The sequence below is a fragment of the Akebia trifoliata genome, chromosome 9 (genome assembly GCF_017979445.1).
Source record: "Akebia trifoliata isolate Shusen 1 chromosome 9, ASM1797944v1, whole genome shotgun sequence".
In the NCBI taxonomy this organism is placed as follows: Eukaryota; Viridiplantae; Streptophyta; class Magnoliopsida; order Ranunculales; family Lardizabalaceae; genus Akebia; species Akebia trifoliata.
Window position 1 is genome coordinate 24,276,341 of NC_141383.1, and position 15,570 is coordinate 24,291,910.

Below are 15,570 nucleotides of genomic sequence, written 5' to 3' on the forward strand. Positions count from 1 at the left end.
CTCTTTTAATATGTATATTGCAAGAAAAAAAACCCTTTTGGGAAAAATAGAGATCCCATCAGATGTGCCTGTAATAATTCAACAGTATTCACAAACAGTCTAGTACCCAGGTTTGCTTAGATTCATTTCTATTTTTTTTAACCTTCCTTTCAATTACAAAATAGAGATCCCATCCCACATTACAGACAACAAGACCTCCCTACCTCAACCCAAGCGTTCCCAGTGATGTGATGTTGTACATCACTACTTCGTTCAAGTCAACCGTTTCAGAGGTCATACACATGAGGAAGACATGTTAGGCAGCATGGTTGCAACAATCATCCACCTTAAACCATTGATCGAATTCGTGTACTGTGAGTGTTGCAGTTTGTAACTCTTCCAAAAACGACTACAGGAAGAACACGTTCACCACACTCGACCAAGTCAATTGCATACTCCATCTCCTACGGAAGGAACAATGGCTACACAACAATAGCATACGTCACATGAAATGCCAGGACCAATGATCTAGTGAGTGATCTACACAACAACATGTAATGTATGGCATATCTGAACTAAGACCAAAGAAATAACATAGGTAGGATGTTTCAATTTCTAAGAAAGATGAATAAAATTCTTGCCCAATACCCTTTGTGCTAAAATGAAAGGGTTTATATAGAAATTTGGTCATTAAATTTCATTTCATTTAGAGATTTGATAATTAATGCCAAAAGATTTTGTAACTTAATTGTAAAATGAAATTTTATCTGAGTTGTGATAATCTGACTCCCCCACGTGGCATACTCAAAATGCTCTCTTGACGTGGCACGTGCTATAACCATAGATCTTCTTGCCTCGGGATTCACATTGACACATCCCGAGGCAAGGAGATCTATGGTTATAGCACGTGCCACGTCAAGAGAGAATTCTGAGGGGGAGTCAAAAAATCATTACTCGTTTTGTTTGTATTGAGAGATTGGCAAAGATTTGGTACTAAATGCAAAAAAAAAATTAATAAGCTCATCAAATCTCACTTGGAAATCATCTATTTTTTCTTAGTACATATTGAATTGCGAAAAAAATTATTGTATATAACAAACTACACATAACTTAAGAAGCTCAACAATCCAATGATATAAAATTAAGATAATTGAACTTCGAAATATATAGGAATATGGCTCGATGTTACAAGTCAGATGAACTAACGGAAATGAAGCAACCAAAAAGTCATCAAATTTACTTTATTTTAAATTGACCTTGAAAATTGTTGATGTGTAATGAGAGAATCAAACCTTATAATCATAGAAAATTAAGCAGTAGAATTATGACATGTCACTTATAATGTAACTTAAGAAGTTCAACAATTTGATTGACCTAAATCAAATTGTAATTTTATATTTAGCGTGTAGTGAAATTGATGTGGCTCCATGACCATACCTCAATCTTGGAGGAACCACATAAATCTTTGTGACGTGTGCTTTCTTCAAAATGTTTTATTTCTTTTCTTGAACTATTGTTGTGGTTAATTTTTTAGATCATTTGGTTACACTAACAATGTGAGATCAAGAGAGTTGAGTCTAGAAAATTATGAAAAGTATAAATAATGATATCCTTAAAGGTTTATCATTTGACAAGGAAATAAAATGATCTATTATCAATAATAAAGAGAATAACATGAACCGATTAAACAAGCATAAAATATTTTGATCATTTCAAATTGTTGTGTGGAAGCTTAACAAGAGCAAAAACAAAGAAGAAAATAAACATACAAAGAACACAAGATTTACATGGTTCAACAAATGCTTACGTCGACAGAGGAGAGGGAGAAAATCCACTATCAACAATAAAGATTACAATCTCGAACTCACTCAATCGCTAGAAAATAGGGCCGGCTTGTTATAAGTTGAGGCCTAAGGCAAAAATTCTAAATGAGTCATTTTTAATATTTAATATATTAATATAAATAATATTAATTAATTAACTGTATAATAGAAAATTTATTTTCTTGTTTCCTGAGATGCAAAACTACTAATTAGTTTTGGTATTCAAATTTTGCAAACACATCCATTGTAACAGATAATAATTAAATTAAAATACTAATAAAAAATCAAACTAAATCCAAAATAGGATTTAAAAAAACTTCTTTTATCGATTAAAAAATGTTACCAAAAAATTAAATAAATTGATTGTGTGAGGTTTGAATGAAGATATATAAATTAAAAAATAATGATAAAGAGAAATAGATCGATTGAAAAAAAATTTAATCAATTCAAACATTTAATTTGTCTATGAAAGAATGCCCTCTTGCATCTCGATGTTCTAAATCAAGTTGAATCTCTTGGTAGCTCTTTAAGTTGTTTGTAAAGAAATGTAGAATATGTGTGTTTGAGTGTATATATATATATATAGGAGATCATCCTCACCAAAAATCAGCCCATTCCGAAACTTCTAACCCCATCAAAAGTGGTTTACAAAAAGAGGACGGTCCATGATTCTTCAACTTGTAAACTAGGGTTAGAAGTTTCAAAATGAGCTGAGTTTTGGTAAGGATGATCTATTCACCATAGATATCATCCTCACAAAAAATCTACCCATTCCAAAACTTCTAACCCCTATTTTGAAATATGTTTGGCTCTCTTTAGGGCTTTTGAACACACACACACACACACACACACACACACACACAACACACACACAAAACACACACACACATATATATATATATATATATATATATATATAACGACGGAAAAAATCCAAAAGTTTCCAATATATATATGAGAGATAAGATGGAGGTTTGTGTTTGAGACTTAAAGATGAAGGTTCTAGTAAACTTTAATGGAAGAAATAATAACGGATGTTTAATGGTGATTTCTTTCATATATATATAACAACAGAAAAAATCTAAAAATTTCCAATTTTTTTCCTTGATCTTATATATTTTCATTAGTTTGGAATGAAAATTAATAACATATCAAAAAATAAGACACAAGATGGCAATCTAGTCATCAAGCTAAGAAGGGTTGATAAAAGAAAAATAAACCCACCAACTAAATCAATGATCTAAATAGTATAAGATTAGATAATAAAAACCTTTATTTGATGATTTGAGGAAAAGGGGGGTCGGAAACTTTCGACATGGGTGATTTGGGAAAAATGAAATACAAGAAAGACTCCTCGTCTTTCCCCTACACCCATACCTAAAGCTCCCAAATGATAAACCTTCTTTGCTACTCTCATCATTGTCACTTCATCAAATCCCTAACTCTTTTTATTGTACAGAAGATGAGAATATAAAAGAAAGGGAAGAATCGATGGAAACCATAGGAATGAGTGGGACTGGAAAGGTAATTTTAGATTTGATTAAGAACCTTTCCGACCCACTCATTCTTAAAGCTCTGCCCCCTTTCCAATACCTTCAACCAAACCTAATAGCTTTCCCTAATTTGTAATCTCTTGTCTTTAAATAAACAAAAAGAGAGTCATCCCACCATCCAAATTAATCTAGGGTTTGCAAATCTAAAACATCATGATCGTTCATTTTATTGCCTTATTTAGCTTCTATAGTAAGTAACGTGATTTCCCTTTGAACCCAACTTTTCTAACGTCCTTCGATGATGGATGCACGGGTGTCTATTGACCACCGTGCGTGTACATACATTATCTTGTTGTCATGCGCCTGGGTAATGTCACGTACCAAATACTATTCCACTAATGTGAGGCATGTGCAGAAGCACAATAGCATATGTATTGCAAAAAATATGATTTATGTATGGTTATTTTTTATTATAAACAATTAAAAAAATATTTCCAAAATTTTTTGCTGATAATTTAATTTCGTATCATACTAGAGTTTGCATGTTTCAAGCACCCTCTTCATGGTTAGTGGTAGAAGGAGTAGGGCTTAAGATGAATGAATTTTATCTGAAATCCAAGTCCATCGAATCCAAATTTAGTGGGTTTGATCTTATCAAGTATATCTAAATTAAAATATTGTTCGGACATGGGTTGATGTCCCTTAATCTGAATCAGATCCGGTTCGAATACGGATCCATTCCTATATCTGCCAAGATTCGAATGATATATTACTTTGCAAATTATTTTTATATTTTTTAAGCTATCTTCCATCAACCAATAATAGTTGGGTGTAGTGGTCAAGACATCTCTTCAAAATGAAAAGGTCTTGAATTTAAATCACCATTTGACCACATTTTAGTAATTTTATTTGAAATAATCTTAAATGATTTGATATTATCAGGCTTTCAGATCCAAATATGGATTTGATAAAATTAAAATTGTTCGGATATGGTTTTAGTTATTAGGATCCGAGTATGATCTGGATCCGGGTATGAATCCGCGTAAAAAAATTTGGATATGGATATGGACATACTCATACCCGGATCGTATCCGACTCATTTTAAACCCGAAAAAGGAGAAATGCAATTTAATTTTGATAGGTATTATCTGAAAAGGGTCGTAAATTTGGAGGGGTATTAATCGAAAGAGGGCTGGTAGAGGAAACACAATAAAGTTAGATGGATAACCTTGAAAAATGAGGTAGAAAAAGAAAGAAAATAAAGTTGGAAGAGTACTTTTAGAAAGCGACATGATAGGAAAGGCAATAAAAGTGAAAGTTTTCCTTAAGATTCATATGGAAAGTAACATAATAGGAAAGGCATACAGGTATTATCTAACAAGTTATCCTTGTTATATATATTTTATCATTTTATACATATCTTATCATTTAATATAGTATAATGATATTTTGTAATTTAAATATTAAGTAAAGCGAATTTTTAGATAATATAACAAAATGATATTTTTGTAACTAAAAAAAAAAAAAGTAAATACGTAATATTATAGAATTGTAATTTTATATTGTAAGGGCATTTTCAGAATTTAAAAAAAATTAAACAAGCAGATTTTGAAGATAATATTATGAAAGGTTATTTTTGTAATGTTAAACAACTAACTAGATTATTGAAGTCATGAGATTGAAATTTTATTCCTTTTGACTAAAATGACCTTGAATGTAGGATGGATACAATTTTTTTTAAGGGTCCTTCAATTTAAAATTTTAATTAAGATAATTTTGAAGATTACGTAATGAAAGGATAGTTTTCTAATTTTTGAAAACCAAGGTGGTTATAGGGATAGTATTGCTATGTGATTTTCCATTAAGGCTGTGTTTGAATAGAGAGAAATGGAGAGAAGAGAAATTCATTAAGAGAAAAGGCGAGAAGGGAAGAAAAGAGAAGAGAAACTCAATTTATCTCCACCATGTTTGTATTGACAGGAGAGAACTTGGGATAATTTTGAAATTTTAAAATATCTTAAAAGAGATCTAGGTGCAGAGTTGACATTATAAAATATTGTAAAAGGATTTCTCTCTATTTCTCTCCTCTTCTCTCCACTTTTGGAGAGAAAGAAAACCCACATTTTTTCTCTCTAATTCTTTTCTCTTCTCTCCCCCTACACAAACCAAACAAGAGAAATGGAGAGAAACTCATTTATTTTTTTTCTTCTCTTCTCTCCATTTCTCTCAATCCAAACACAGCCTAAGGAAAATCTTGTTACCACTTTTTTTTGGAAAATGGGTACAAGAAAAATATTTTGAAAGAAAAAAAAAAAAAAAAAGATAGTGACTCATTAATGGTTACACATTAAACAAAGAATGGACATTGATTTTGTTCATTAAGTTAGGAGGGCATCTTTACTTAGAAATGAGCCCATGTTCATGTGTTGCCTTGTAATTGTATGGATGCATGGATGTTTATGTAGCAAAGTTAGCCACGTATTTTGTTAAATCTAGAGATATAGTAAAGATTTGATAATTAATGCTAAGAAGATTTTAACTTGTTAAATATCTCTTGAAGTCATTTTTTTAGCACATAAAATTATCCAAAACTCCTTTCAACCTCTTGTTTGCCTCCCCCAACTCATACTGTCTTCAACGGAAAAGGTAAAAATCTCAGACATATCTAACCTTAACCAACATTTGAGATTCTCCATAGACAAAAATTTTAAAAATATAATAATAATAAATAAAAAAAAAAGAGATAAATACCGATCTAAAAAAACAAAAAACACTTATTTATTGATGGAAAAAAAAAAACCTAAAGGGGCACTACACACTCGTTTTTAATATTGGTTGATTCATCAGTTGTAATATCAAAATAGAATTAACAAACAGTCCAGTGCCCAAGTTTTCTAAGATTCATTCCAACTTTTTTTTCAAACATTTTTTAGTTACAAAATTGAGATCCCATCCCCCACATTACACACAAGAAGCACTCCTCACATTACTTGGTTCAAGTCGACAGTCCCATCCCATAGCCAGCACAATTGACATCAACTTCTTTCTCATAGTAGCCATGAGACATGTTAGGGGGCATGGTTGCAACAATCATCCATTGTAAGCTTTCGTGATCAAATTCACGTATCGTGGGTGTGCAATCCTTATCTCACCCAAGAAGTTTGTAATCTGGAATATATGGACCCAGGGTCCACCAAGTAGATTGCAAACTACTCTAATTCCTTGGTCAAGAGCAGTGGATACGACAACAGCATACTCTACATGAAATGCCAGGACCAACAATCTAGTGAGTGATCTACAATCACAACAAGAAGTAATATATGCCATACATGAAGTAACACCAAAGAAATAACATAGGCAAGGATGTTTCATTTTCTAAGAAAAATTTATGAAATTCTTACACAATCCCCTATGTGCTAAAATGACATGGTTTATATAGAAAGTTGGTCATTAAATTTTATTTAATTTAGAGATTTGATAATTAATGCCAAAAGATTTTATTAAGATTTTGTAACTTGTAAAATGAAATTTTATTTATACTGAGAGATTTTGGCAAAGATTTGGTAATTAATGTCAAAAGATTTTATTAAGATTTTGGAATTTGTAAAATAAAATTTTCTTTATATAGAGAGATTGGTGAATATTTGGTAATTAATGTCAAAAGATTTTGTAACTTGTAAAATCTCATCGAAAATCATTCATATTTAGTAAATATTGAATTGCTAAAGAAATTATTGTATGTAGCTAAGTACAACATAACTTAAGAAGCTCAACAATCCAACGATATAAAATTAAGATAATTGAACTTTGAAATATTTAGGAATATCGCTCGATCGTACAAATCAGGTGAACTAATGGAAATGAAACAACAAATAATTCATCATATTTACTTCATTTTAAATTGATATTAAAAATCGTCGATGTATAATGAGAGAATCAAACCTCACAATTGAAGAAAATTAAGCAATAGAATTATGACATGTCAATTATAATGTAACTAAAGAAGTTCGAGGATTTGATTGATCTAACTGGTGGAGACCAGTGGTGTTGATCAACAAGGAGTTACTCACAATGTGAAAAAAGCCCAAATTTGACAAACAACGTCGAATGTTTCATTGTCAAATTTTTATTTTCTACGGGATAAAACTATCAAATTAATGAAGGATGGGAGAAATTCAACAACTCTAAGCCATCAAATCTGAGAACATCAAGAATTTTGACAGTCCTAGATCGTCAAAATTTAGTTTCTAAAATCCATGGGCCTTGACCTGTCAATTTTTCTTGTCAAATTTTCCAGTTTTCACATAATGACTATATTTTTCTATGAGAAAATTTTAATTTTATATTTAGTGTGTAGTGAAATATGGAAGTACGTGAATCTTGGAGGAATCATATAAATCTTTTTGACGTGTGCTTTCTTTGAAACCTTTTATTTCTTTTCTTCGACTATCATTGTTGTTAATTTTTTAGATCATTTTGTTACACTAATGATGTGAGATCAAGAGAGTTAAGCCTAGAAAATTAAGAAAAGTATAAATAATGATATCCTTAAGGGATTGTCCTTTGACGAGGAAATAAAATGATCTATTATCAATGATAAAGAGAAAATTATGAACCGATTAAAGAAGTATAAAATATTTTGATCATCTCTAATTGTTGTGTGGAAGCTTAACAAGAGCAAAAATTCAAAGACGAAAACAAACACACAAAGAACAAAAGATTTACAGGGTTCGACAAAACATCGACGGAGAAGAAGGAGAAAATCCACCATCAACGATAAAGATTACAATCTCACTCACTGCAAGGAATCAGGGCTAGCTCAATCCAAGTTGAGGCCTAAGGCAAAAATTCTAAATGAAGCATTTTTAATATTTAATATATTAATATAAATAATATTATTTATTTATTTATATAATAGAAAAAAATTTAAAACTTATTTTCTCTTTTCTTAAGATGCAAAATTGCTTATTAAGTTTTGGTATTCAATTTTGCAAACACATCCATTTTGATAGATAATATGACTAATTAAATTAAAACACTAATAAAAAACAAAACCAAATCCAAAATACGATTAAAAAAATTATTTAAATGAGGATAAATAGATTAAAAAATAACGATGAAGAGAAAAAGACCAATTGAAATTATTTTTAATTAACTGAAAATTTTAAATTGCCTCTATAAAAATGCCCTCTTGCATCTTGATATCCCAAACTAAGTCAAATCTCTTGCTATCTCTTTAAGTTGTTTGTAAAAAAAAAGATTTGTTTGCATGTATATGAGACATATATAATTAAGAGAGAAGATGAAGGTTTGTGTCTAAGTCTTAAAGATGACAGTTCTAGTAAAACTTTAATGGAAAAAAATAATAATAGATGTTTAATGGTAATTCCTTTCATATATATAACAACGGGAAAAACCCTAAAATTTCCAATTTGTTCATTGACTTTATATATTTCCATTAGTTTGGAATAAAAATTAACAACATATCGAAAAATAAAAATAAAGAATAAGATGGCAATCCAATAAATCAAGCTAAGAATGGCTAATGAAAGAAAAATAAACCTACCAATCAAATCAATGACCTGAACTGTATAAGATCGGAGAAAAGTATTTATTTGATGATTCGAGTAAAAGGGGAAACAATTAGAAACCTTCGGAGAAGGAGATTTGGGAAAAAGGAAATACGAGAAAGACTCATCATCTTTCCCCTACACCTACACCCAAAACTCCCAAAAGCTAAACCCCTTTTCCTATTCTCATTGTCATCACTTCCTCAAAATCCTAACTATTTTTATTATATAGAAGATGAGAATATAAAGGAAAAAAGAGAAACCAATGGAAACCCTAGAAATGAGTGGGATAGGAAAGGTAATTTCAGATTTGATTAGGAACCTTTCCGCCACTCATTCCTAAAGCTCCCCAAAGCTCTACCCCATTTCCAATACCCTCAACCAAACCTAATCACTTTTCCCAACTTGTAATCTCGTCTTTAAATAAAAAAAATAAGAGAGTCATCCCACCATCCAAACTAATCTAAGGTTTGCAAATCTGAAACATCCTGATCGTTCATTTTATTGCCTTATTTGTCTTCTAAAGTAAGTAACACATTTTCTCTCTAAGCCCAGTTTTTCTAACGTCCTTCAATGTTGGACACACAGGCATCTATTGAACCACTTAGATTGATAGAGATACATAGTCTTTGTCTTTGTTTATTAGGTATCAATTTCCAAAGAGGATCTCTAGGAATGATTTACATCTTAGCCGTCATCGTTACACAGTAAATCTGCTTCTTCTCTTTTTTTTAGTAAAATATTTTTATTATTTTGCAAAAAATTAACGTTCCAACCACACTTTTTGATATCTTGAAACATCCAATTGCACAAATATTTTTGAAGTACTACAGATTTGTAGATTCAATGTAAAGAATTTCATGGATAAAGAAAAAAATGTATAAACAACTATTTCAAGTAGATTACATTGAGATTTGAGTAGGGCCGGCTTGATACAAGTTGAGGCCTTAGGAAAATATTCTAAACGAGGCCTTTTTAATAGATGAATTTTAATTTTTGAAAAAAAAAAGTCATTAAATCATATTTTTAGTAAAATAAATTATAATTAATATATTATGTTTTAGTAGGAAAAATATTTTTATAATAATTTTAAAATAGTTTTTCCCATTCAATCTTGAGAATTGGAACAACAGGTACTCGTGATTTTTGAAGTTCTAATTTCGGTTCCACTTATTTTAGAACCGATACTGTAATCGATTTAGAAGCTAAAAAAATATAGTGGTCATGATTCTAATTTTGAATTGAAGCGAAACAGACCATCACAACCCTACCAAGAATCACATTGTTAGTTTTTTTAAATTACAAAAATGTCATTTTAATGTATAATAGATTAAAAATCTTTTAATTAATGTTTTAGTTACATATAAACCCTTAGATTTTTAATTAATGTTTTAGTTACATATAAACCCTTAATGTTTTAGTTACATATAAACCCTTAGATTTTTAATTAATGTTTTAGTTACATATAAAACCTTAGCTACATGTGTGTTTAGGGGTGTCAATGGGTCGGTTCCAGTTCAATAGGCCAAAACTGTCAAATTAATGAAGGGTGAGAGAAATTCGACTGCTCTAAGCCGTCAAATCTGGGAACATCAAGAATTTCGACAGTCCTAGACCGTCAAAATTCAGTTTCTAACATTCGTGGGCCATGGCCCGTCAATTTTTTTCTGTAGAATTTTCCAATTTTCACGTAGTGAGAAGTCGGCCACTGGAAGTCGACCAAGTAGTCTCTTCATGATTACATCGTCAAGTTGGTCCCAAGGGTTAGAGGAATTATCATTATTTGTGTCAATTTTCGTTCTCTTTGAGCTTTCTCCATTGTCCATACACAATGTGAAAAAAGCCCAAATTTGAGGGTCTTGGGCCGTTAAATTTCATAAAATTTGACAGACTAAGAGGTCGAATTGGCGTCGAATTTTTCATTGTCAAATTTTTTTTCGACAAACAGAAATTGTCAAATTAATGAAGGATGAGAGAAATTCGACAGCTCTAAGCTGTCAAATTTGGGAACATCAAGAATTTCGACGGTCCTAGACCATCAAAATTTAGTTTCTAAAATTCGTGGGCCTTGGCTAGTCAATTTTTTATGTCGAATTTTCCAGTTTAACGTAGTGATATTTGTCAACATAGCTTGAGTTGTTTTGTCTGTGGCATCCATTGATGAATGGGAGATTAAAAATAGCTATAGAGAAACAAAAAACAATAGAGTTCTCCTGGGATAAGCCCTAAGGAAGCAATAAAATATCTATTATCGATAATAAAGAGAAACCTTAAAGGAGAGACTAACGTGAACCCGATTAGAGAAACATAATCTATTTTGATTATGTCTATTGGTTACAGAAGAAGAAAATGAACAAGCAAAACACCATTGAAATACATGAAGGAATGGGCACAAGAGGCAGGGGATTGATTCAAACCTCTTATTAGAAGATGTTGTGGTTAATACAAGTAGCTAGGCAAGGGTTTGGGTAAGTTATATACGCAATGTTACTAATCTCTTTCCCTACAGATCATCTATTTTTGGATGATTGTTAGGATTTAAAAATGGGTCAGGATTCCTTAACTCCTAAGAATGATTCATGAAAAAAATACATGACTCAACCCTTTAAATGCAAAATCCAATGGTTGAGATTTACCTCAGAAATTATCTCCGAGATTTGTGTTATCAAGATACTCCTAATAAATCTAAACCATTGGATTTTTTGTTTAAAGGGTTGAGATCATGTGATTTTTTTCATGAGTCATTCTTAAGAGTTAATAGATCCTAATCCTTTAAAATTTAGATAAAATCTTACCAACCACCATGCGTATGCATACATTATCATGTTGTCATGCCCGTGCGTAATGTCACATGCCAAATACTATTTACACGAGTGTGTGGCATGTGCAAAAGCACATGTATTGCAAATATTATGATTTATGAATGGTTATTTTTGTATAAACAATTAAAAAAACATTTCAAAATATATCCATAGATAATTTTATTTTATCTCATACTGGAGTTTGCACGTATGGGCATCCTCTTTGTGGTTAGGGGTAGAAGGAGAAATGCAATTTAAGTTTGACGGGTATTATTGGAAAACGGTAGTAAAGTTGGTGGGGGTATTAATTGAAAGAGGGGTGATACATAAAACACAATAAAGTTGGATGGATATTCTTGAAGAGTAAAGTAGAAAAGGAAAGAAAATAAAGTTGGAAGAGTATTTTTGGAAAGTAAAGTAGAAAAGGAAAGACATTGAATTTGGAATAGTATTTTTGGAATGTAAGGTAGAAAAGGAAAGAAAATAAAGTTGGAAGAGTATTTTTAAAAAGTAAAGTAGAAAAGGAAAGAAAATGAAGTTGGAAAAGTATTTTTGGAAGGTAAAGTAGAAAATGAAAGAAAATGAAGTTAGAAGAGTATTTTTGGAAAGTAACAAAAGAGGAAAGGCAATAAAGTTGAAAGTTATCCTCGAGATTCATATGGAAATTAAATCCAAACACCTATTTATGAGGGGATAAAGAGAGTACGGTTCTCCATTGTGTTTTTTTATATATATTTTATCATATATTCCAATGGTATTTTGTACTTTAAAATATTAAGTAATGTGATTTTTGAGATAACATAACTAGGGGTGTCAATGGATACCCATTTAATTGAAACCATGGTTCCGGTTCCGGAACCCTTTTTATTGTAACTGATTAGAGTCGGGTCTCAAATGGAATCAAATTGATGGGAACTAGAACCGTTAAGCTCTACCCAATGGGTTCCCGGAACCGATTTATTTTGTCATTTGATTTTATACTATAGATGATTTAAGATAAGATTTTATTTCAAAATTGATGCATGGTATATAAAGTTCTTCAATTTTTCAAACAAATTATCTATTGAAGCTTAAAATGAGGCATCTCTTCAAAAAAATTATTATTTTAAATAAGATAAATTTTCATTTTTGGAAACAATCATTAACTTATATCTTTAATATAACAAATTATAACTAAGTTAATAATTTTGTAGATAATATGCTAATTTGTTTAAAGGAAAAAACGTTTTATAATGTGCATGGAATGTACCATTGAACAAAGAAAGGACATCGATTTTGTTCATTCAATCATGAGGGCATCTTTACTAAGAAATGAGCCCTTGTTGATGTGTTGCCTTGTAATGGTATGGATGCATAGATGTTTTCTTGAGACAGAGATTGTAATGTTTCCATAGAGATGAATATAGTCATCTCATTGGAAGATGGATTCCGTCACCATTGCCTTAAGAATGCATGGAAATGCATATGAGACTGCATCATATCAATTAGAACAAGGCTAGAAACATGGTTTCCCAACCATAGTGGAGGACCCCTTTCTCATCATTTTCATGTGTACGAATGCTTAAAAAATTTGCATGAAATATTGACCAAAGGTTAGGGGAAAGAATCTCATGCAAAGAGACCTTCCCATTTTTCTTTGCACTTTTAAATAAAATGAACGCATGTGTGTGCAAAGTGTAAATGTCATGACAAAATACTAGCAAGGAAACAAAAATGATCTCATTCCCTAAGGAATAAAAAGCATCCAACTTATGACATCTTGTTATCGGGTTCTTGAGTGCTTCAATTCTCACTCTGTCAACTAAGCGTTCTCACACGTATTGCATGAGGGTTGAACCCAATCTATCGAGTGTCAAAAAGGGTAATTCATTACATCCTAGGACCTTCTTTGAAAAGAAAATGAAGAGCTTGGGAGATAAAATAGAGATAAGGGTGCAAAAAAGAGTAAAACCTAGCCTAAACCCACCTTGTCCTTCTTCTTTGTAGGTCTTCAATGGAGGTTACTTGGAACAAGTAAGTAAGACAAAAAGGGAAGAGTAGAATAGAGGATGGCTTGGGAGAGTTTGGGGAGAGCTTTGAGCCACAGAACATGTGCCCCCCCCCCAATAGAGTTTGAGTGAACTTTTGAGAATAAAATGGTTAAAACCTAGGAATAATGGAAAAAAAGACATGGAATTTGCATAGAATTTCTTTGGATTTTCTATTTTTTGAATGAGTAAAGAATGGTAATTGACATGGACCTATAATATTATGCCATTTGGCCAAACCCATGTGGGCAATGCCATATGACATGATCTTGATTGTGTTAGAAAAAGGTTGGTGGTAGGTAAAAAGTGATTTTTGGAGAATGATTAGGAGAGAGACATATGTAAAAATTGGTCTTGATTGTAAATACCTTAAAATGCATGGGCAAGTTAAGAGAGGTAACTGTTAGTTGAAAGAGATTTTGAGAGAATGAACTGGAGATAGACGTGTGTAAAGGTAGAATGGTAGGTGAAGAGAAATTTTTGTGAGGACAAATGAATGAGAAACATATGGAGAAGTAATATTTAATTCTTATATAAATATCTCAAAAAATCTAGGCAAATGCATATTTTCAAAATAACCCTCTTAGAGAGTGACATGTGGCAAAATGACCAAGTAGATGTATTTTGGTGTTTTTGGCTTTTTTAAGGTAAAATGGTAATACACATGAGTTTTACATATTTAAAAAAAGTCCCAAGCATTTGTCTTGTTGATTTTATTGTCAATAGAAGCATTGTTAGAATTTCTCAACTAATGAGATTTTAGCATGAGCTCACCGATAAAAGGATTTCCTTGGATTTTGAGACATATGGAAATTTGTCAACTGACAATTCAATCGAGTGTGAAAAATGAATTCTTGGGACCTCTTTCACATTTATGTCATGTCGAGGAAAGAAATAATTGCAAAATCCGATCCAATTTATCATAATCAATTAGTTATGGGAAGAGGCCAAGTAGCTCTTTTTGGGAAAGATAAAAGATCTTAACTAGTTTTGGACTTTGGTTTTGAACATCTATGATTAGGAATTCCCTAAGTTTCAACCTCGAGCTTTTTATCGTAACCAATTTTTCGAAACCTTTTTCTTGAATGGGCTTGTGTAACTTGGGGTATCTACCAATAATTAAATTGTTATTTTATCTATTTGAAAAAATGACCTTGATAATATTTAGATCAAATCGAAATATGGGGACACTTTTGTTCTTTCAAATTTACTTTACTCTAATAGTGAAAATAAAGATATTTTCCCTTAAAGTTGAAATAAGTTTCTTCAAAATCCATTAGGTTGGTGAGATGGCCAAGATCACCCCTCTGGAAGGAGGGGTCTTAAGTTCGAATCCCCATTAGGGGTTATATCAGGGATTTATCCTAGAAATTACTTGGTGCGTGTGGGGAGAGGGGATTGCACATGCCTGAGGATTTGTTGGTGACTTAAAAAAGTGTCTTTATACCCTACTTTTTTAAGTTAGTTACAAATTCTCAATCCAAAAAATCATTTATCTTTTTAAAGGCATGATTGCACCCTTTTTTGCCAATCTTACTTTTAAATTTTTAAAAAGATAATGATCAAAATAAATGTTAATGTTAATGTTATTATTACTGAAAATCTGAAATTTTCTAAATTCACTTTCAAACACACTTCTGCTTAGTTTTGTTTACATTCATTTCGACTAATTAGCTTTATACATTCTTAAAAAAATTGATCGAAAACAAACAACATCCCCCCCTTATTAGTGAGCAAATTGACCCTTGGTTGCACACAATGTCTTGGTTCTCGACCTAAAGCACGTATTCCATTCTCTATGATAGAGGAATAAAATTCTCACTCAATCCAATCCATTTTACAATAGTGGGGTTTATATAGTAAAGTTGATCATGGAA